This window comes from Meleagris gallopavo, chromosome 28, assembly GCF_905368555.1.
Source record: "Meleagris gallopavo chromosome 28, MGAL_WU_HG_1.1, whole genome shotgun sequence".
NCBI lineage: Eukaryota > Metazoa > Chordata > Aves > Galliformes > Phasianidae > Meleagris > Meleagris gallopavo.
The window spans coordinates 1383932-1390876 of record NC_139431.1 but is presented as its reverse complement, the minus strand read 5'-3'; positions in this window follow the sequence as shown (position 1 = coordinate 1390876).

The following is a 6945-nucleotide window of genomic DNA, read 5'->3' as shown; positions in this document are numbered from 1 at the left end:
TCCAGATCTGCTCCTTCCAAGCAGGGACTTCTCCTCTGGAGCTTATCCACCCTTCATCAGCCAATGGCAGACGTGGATTTGTCTAATGGGTGCTTTGGTGGCACTGGTACCTTTGGAAGGGGGGAGTTTGGGGGTAGGGAAAGGCAAGGCAGCACCCAAAGTAAACCCTGGAGAAGTGCATGCTGTGTCAGACCATGAGAAATGATTCTGCATAAGCAGGAATGGCTCCCAGGCCCGAGCTAGATAACGAGTGCTCTGCCTGTGTTTACTTACGTGCATGAATAATTAAAGTGCCAGATGGCCCTTGAGCCCCTGGCCTAGATGTAGATGTCTAATTACATTTGGAGTCAGTGGGAGTCGGCCCTCCGGGTCCCTCTGCAGAGCCACACTCATCCTGGGGGACTCTTGGTGCTGCAGGAGCAGTGAAACGTGCTGTTTTCTGCAGAAACCTTCTCTAGGCTTTAAGTGAGCATCCCCTCCTCAAAGCCAGGGCAGAAATGGTCTCAGAGGAGGAGAGGCAAAGGGATGCTGAGCCCCCTGCATTGATGGCTTCTGAGCATGTCCGCTGGGGAGGCGTTGGCCCGTTGGCAGGTTTGCATCCAGACGAGTCTCCGTTCTTCCTGGAGATGCACTCGCATCCCAGCTGGCCATTAGAGATGTCGAAATGTGTTAGCTTCACTTAGGCAAAGCCACAAGAGCTCTCCTGGGAGCCTCTCTGCAGCACAAGAGTGAGCAGGCGTGCACTCCGACCTCAGCTTCCCCCACACACTCACTGCGACTCATGTGACGCTGTCTGCCTCGGCCAGAAGAAGGAATAGCTGGAGAACATCCGCCCCACGGGCTCCTGGTGAGGCTTGGCAGCAAACCACGAGACAGCTCCCAGCACCTCGAGGAAAGCCAGGAGGAGCAGGCTGCGTCCCGCAGCCCAAATTGCAGAGCCTGAGGTCGGCTCAGTGGTGACAGCTCTGTGCTGCCACACCTGAATGTGCTCAGCGACAACAGCTCGCCCCACTGCCCGTCTTTCCTCCCTTTGCTCTCCTCCCCACGCTCTGAAGTCAATCAGCTAATTGCCCAGCTAAAGCCAACCTCCGTTCATCCAGCCCAGCTCAGCACCAATCCCGCGAACCGCACAGCAGCAAGGACCTGGCAGCATCTTCTGTGAGCATCCCAACACCCCGCTGCTCCCCGGCCCCCGCAGCCGGCAGAGGGCACCGACAGCCCAGGAATTGCCGGACCTGGATCCGACTCCGCTGTACCCCATCCCAGCCCTGGGCAGATCGCTCCCTCTTCCTTCTCTCTGCATTTCATCGCTCTTCCTCCTCTGCCCTACCTCTCGGCTTTGATAAGTAGTGAAGGAATTCGCTGAGCCGTTAGAACAGTAATTGTTCTCTTTCCAACTAGCATTAGGAGATTAATAGAAAGGGGAGAATAAACCCCAAAGTGGGGAAAGAATTAAGGCAGCGTGGAGGAGCACAGAGCAGGGCCACGTCCTGCACCGCAGCCCAGGATCCAGCAGCAGAAAGGATCCAGCAGCCGGGCCCCTCCTGCTGCTCCCCATCCCCATCCAGCGATATCTACTGGGATGGAGGCAGCAGATTTTGGGTACCCATTGCAGAAGGATGGTGAGGTCCTCGCGCTCAGCACCGACGAGTTTCAGCCCGGTGCCTTTAAGCATTGGAATTTCTGCTCTATGCTTTGCCATGTCACTGCACGGTGACACGCTGCTGCGCCATGATGTGATGAGTGAGCTCTGCAGCAGCCTTGCATGACCTGCAAACAGGTGGCAGCTCTGGACAAGGGAACCTCACATAGCCCCCAAAATGTCCCCAAATGTCTGATATAGGGCAAGGCAATCCCTCAGCCTCAGCAAGGGATCCTGGGCAGAGAACTCTCCTTGGATAGGGACAGTGGGGGCATACAGGGGAGGCCCCCGTCTCTGCTGCAAGCTGTGGTCACTGCCAAGCATGACATGCTTGCAGGATGAGGGCACCTGCTGTGAGAGGGAGAGGCAACGCTAAGAGATGCTGTGCAAAGCCAGCCCAGCTCCCAGCAGAATCTCAGGCCCTTTCCCCACTCCCCTGATGGGGAAGGAAGCAATGATGCAGCCTGCAGCAAACGGTGCTTCTCAGCCTTTTGCACAAGCAGCCACGAAGGGATGGGCTGATCAGGAGCTTGTAGAGCTCTGCACCCTCACATGGGGACTGAGGAGATGGCCCCCATGTGCCCAGACCATGTATTTTCAGAGTGACTTTTTCCTTTAGCAGACAGATAGGAAGAGATGCTCCAACCCAGACAGCCTCAAAATAATAATAACAACACCCAGATGCCCCCAGAGCCTCCAGCTCAAGCACCCCAGCACGGTGCCTCTCCATCGCTAGCGGGAAGGGAAGATGGCAATTAAAATAAATCAGAGGCTGGCAGCTCCATCCGTCATCTCGAGGGCAGCAGTTACAATCTGGACAGGGTGGGAATTCAGGCAGGAGAGACAATCAATAATCAGGTCTGTAAGGAGACACCCACCAACCTTCAGGCAGAGCCCCAAAGTCAAAACCTGCCCGCCTTTGCTATGGGAGCAGCGCTGGCCCTGGGGAAGGAAGGTGCGAGCTGAGATCCCTCCAGCTCTTGGGTTTCTGAGCTGACAGCTCTGGGTGAGGCTGTGCTGCTCAAGGAGACCCTTCTGCACCTCGTAATGGGATCCTCTGCAACTCAGAGAAGCAGTGAATAATTCATGGCTCTGGCTGATCCAGACCTGTCTTTTTAGCTTTCCTGCAGTCCAGGATGCTGTTAGAAACGAGGGGGGCTTCTTACTCCTGAAGCACTGCGAGGTGGAAAGCACTTTGGGATCTCAAAACCAACAGGCTGGATGATGCAAGGAGCACCGTGCATCCCCTAAACATCACCCCGTGGCAGCTCCATCCCCCAGTGCATCATCACATGGGTGGGCATCGGGGGGTGGGGGGAGCTGGGAGCTGCCCTGCAGCCCTCACCTGCCCCCTCCATCCCCCCAACCTCTCTCTTCCAACCCATCCCATGGGTCTTCATCAAAGACGTTCTGTACATTCGGTGCCTAGAGCTCCCTCAGCCGTGGACTATGAATTCTTGCTCAGTATATATTTAAGGGAGTCGTGGGGATATTTTTAAATGACCCCGAAGCTATTTCTGCTTAATTTCCCTTCGCTTTTCCTCCATCTCTCTCCATGAACTTCTCCTCCGCAGAAGATGAGAGCTCATTTTCATCTCTCCTGTCTGCAGACGGATGCCCGGCTGGGTGCAGAAAAAAAAAAAAAAAAAAAAAAAAAAAAAAAAAAAAAAAAAAGCCATCCAAAAAAAGAGCAGAGCTGATGGAGAGCACAGAGAACCCGGGTTGAAAACAGCCTCCCGGGGAGACTTCCAACCCCTCCACCATCTCACATTAGAGACAAAACCAGAGTTCAGCACAAACTCTGCCCGGGATCTTGATGGATTGAGGCGACCCTCAAAGCGAAAACTGCAGCCCCACTGCTTGCAGCCCCACTGCTTGCAGCCCCACTGCTTGCAGCCCCACTGCTTGCAGCCCCACTGCTTGCAGCCCCACTGCTTGCAGCCCCACTGCTTGCAGCCCCACTGCTTGCAGCCCCACTGCCGGCTCTCCTCCCACCTTGCTCCAATCCATCCCACTGCTTTGCATCTCACTTTCCCCATCTGACACCTGTGGATAATCACCCATCCCGCAGCTCAGAGGCCCTGCAGATGGAAGAGGTTATTTTTTCCCCGGCAGCCCTCGGGGAAGGGCACTGACTGTGCACACACACATGTGGGTTTATTGCACCTAAACACTGCCAGGAGAGGCACACAAAGGAGAAGAAAACCCAAATGTTTGCTGGAAAACGATGAGAGACCGCTTTGTTTGTTTAACCCTTTCATCACCACGGCGGACTCCTGCCCCATCCTCCTGCAGTGCCCTTGGGAAGCTGCAGTGCTCATCCTGGTTGCACTCATTCATCTTTCCTGCAGGTGTGATTTGCCCTTCAGGCTCTGCCCCCCACCCTTGCCATCCATCCTGCTCACAGGCCATTAACTCCTGGGCTCTGAGCTCCATCCATCCCATCCCTTTCTCCCTCCCCTCGCTCCAACTGCTTTGTTTTGGGCACTTTGGTTTTTGCCTGGATCCTTTGGGTGGCTTTACTGGAAAAGTGAAGCATCGCCTGCTGTCTTCTAGCAGAAAAAAAAGGGGGAAAATCTCTTTGCCTCTCCTCTGTTCTCTCTCTGTGGCTTTCTACTGCTTCCTACCTGAATTCCCCCATCTGCAGCCCACCATTACCTTTTATCCAGCACTTCCCCCCTGCTTGAGCACTGCTGGCCTTTATGATGGCAGACACCACACCAGAGCCCCCCCAGCCCAGAGCAGGATTTAACTCACATCTGCATCACCCCAACTGAACAGCCCCATCCCGATCCCTGCCTTCTACCACTGGGATCCAGCCTGTGTTTCCCATTCAACCTCCTCCAAACCATCCGACAGGGCAGATGGAGAAGCAGGGACACAAGAGCACGCATCTCACAGCCCAAGGATGCTGAGAGCTGAGATTTTCCTCCAGATCTCTCCAGAAAGCTTTATGAGACCCAAGTTGCTGGTGTTTAATGAGCCCAGGGTAGAGGCTGCCAGCAGCCAGGTCACCGTCACTCCAAGGAGATGCAACAGTTGCTGCTGACACTCAGTGCACTCCACCCATCCCACCCTGGGTGCCTGCTGCACATTCAGAGCTTTGGCACTGCTGTTGTTTCTCACACCTCAGGCTCAAGCTGCTGTGAATATTAGTCTTCTCATTGGAAAATAACTCACAAATAATGGCTGAAAAGTGAGAGAGAGGAGGTGTGGACAGGGGAAAATGCACAGCTTGCTTTTAATCCCAAGATTTCAAAGCCTCGTTTCTCGCCCTGCCCTGGGGATGCTCCAGTGACTGCTGCATCCCTATTTCAGTCTGGGATGGATCCAGGAGTTTCCTCTTGGGAGCCCATCAGCACCCACACATCACAGCCCAGAGAGCGAAGTGAGGTGCCCCAAAATGCCTCTGGGGAGCAGGAGGTGACCCTACAGCTTCACCCAATGTTATACCAAGTGAGAAAAGGCACGCCAGGTCTGACCACAGCCCAGCACAGGGCATGGGGCTCCCTGGGGACAGACCTCCACCAGAGAGCCTCCCAGCACTCAGAGAGGACCAGAAGGCTCTTGCTCAGTTAACATGATGAAAAGCCATCCTTTTGCTGATGCCACTTGCAAAATAATAATCATAATTTAAAAAAAAAAAAATCAGGCACAAGCCCACCTTGACCTAATCCAGGTCCTGCCTTGCCCATTCCTCGTGGCAGCTCTGGTGCTGCCATCCCGGTACGCTGGATTCCTTTATTGCTCTGAGCTAAAGATTCACATGGGCTCCCATCTCCCCGCTCCAGTGAGTGCTGCTGCCCAGAGAAGGACTCCCAAGGACACGAGCTGACTCTCACTGTGACTCGCTGCTCATCATCAGGTGGATCAGGGACAGCTTTCAGTCCTGTGCCAAGGGCAAAGGAGCAAAGCTGGTTTACCTGGGTCTGACTTCTGGCATACGTAAGAGACAGCACGCACCTCTATGAGAGCATTGTAGGTCCCAGCCAGAGGCAGCTCTGCAGCCTTTGCCCCCCCTTTCCTCCCTCCTCTAGCTGCTTTCCCCACGGGGAGACAGGCAGCAGCTGAGATAATTTACCATTTAATGTGGGCAGATGGCTTAATTTAAACAAAATCAAAGAGGAGGGAAGCCGGGCTGTGAATGCCTTGATGAGTCCAGCTTGTTCTTTCTTCCCTCCCTCTCCCCATGCCACCACCTGGGGCACAGCATTAGGGTTGGACCCTGCCCTGGTGGCTCCTTGGGTCCTCTCATCCTCCCTCATTGTGCAGGAGGGAGAAAGAAAACCCAGATGCCAACCTCACCCAGACCCTTTAGCAGCTCAGTTTGGCTTGCAGAAGTTCTGGAGGTCTTTACCTGGGTCAGCAGGTGGCTTTGGGTGCAGCAGGGTCACTGGGGACAGGAGCTGTTCTGCAGTGATGGGGAGGGAGAAGCAGAGGTGGGCAGAATTAAGGCTAAGCCAGATGTTTCTTTGAGAGGAGGGAGGGATGGATGGGGAGGAAGTGGACTGCAGCTCCTATGTTGCACCAAGCTCAATCCCTCCCTCCTCCTGCTCTGCTCCTTGGGTTTGTCTCATCACACACCCATTGACCACCTCCTAAACCCCACTCCGAGCTCTAAAGCTCCATTGTGTCCTCGACAATTTGGGATCTTCTATCCCTCTTCCTCCCAAACCAAACCAAACAGCTGCTTTGTGCCCAGAGAGGTCCTACCTGGGCTGAACCTCAGTGGGGTTGGGCTGCAGGGGGAGGAAAACTGGAATCAAAGCCCTCATCAGCACTGAGCACGGAGGATGATTGGGCAAATCTACCATTGAGCATCCAGTGATAGCACTGCTGCTAACCTGGGAATCAGGCAGCATCTCTACCACCCTCATCCTCTCCTGCACAGCCCCCAGGGGGGGAAACACCCCCAACAACACCACTGACACCCCTCATTTCCAGAACAAACGCGGTGGGCTCTCAACTCATCAAAAGACGTTGATTTCCCTATAATTACCCACATCTCACCTAACAAATCCAGCTCAGTTATGCAGAGAGTTTTCATAACAGGTTGCATGGCCGTAGGTGATTGCTTTAAAAAGCTACCCACCCATGGAGCTGTGCTTTCTGTGCTCGTTCCCTCCGCAGTAATAAATGCTAATAATAAGGCTCAGTGCCACGTGGAGCTCCACGGCCTGCCTAATGCAGGAAGTCAAAGTGGTCCAACACAATGGTCTCTCCTAGCCACTAAATAATAATAATAATAATAATCAGGAGGGAAAGCAGAGCTGCCTTCTGGAGGTGGCACAGAAAGGAGGATT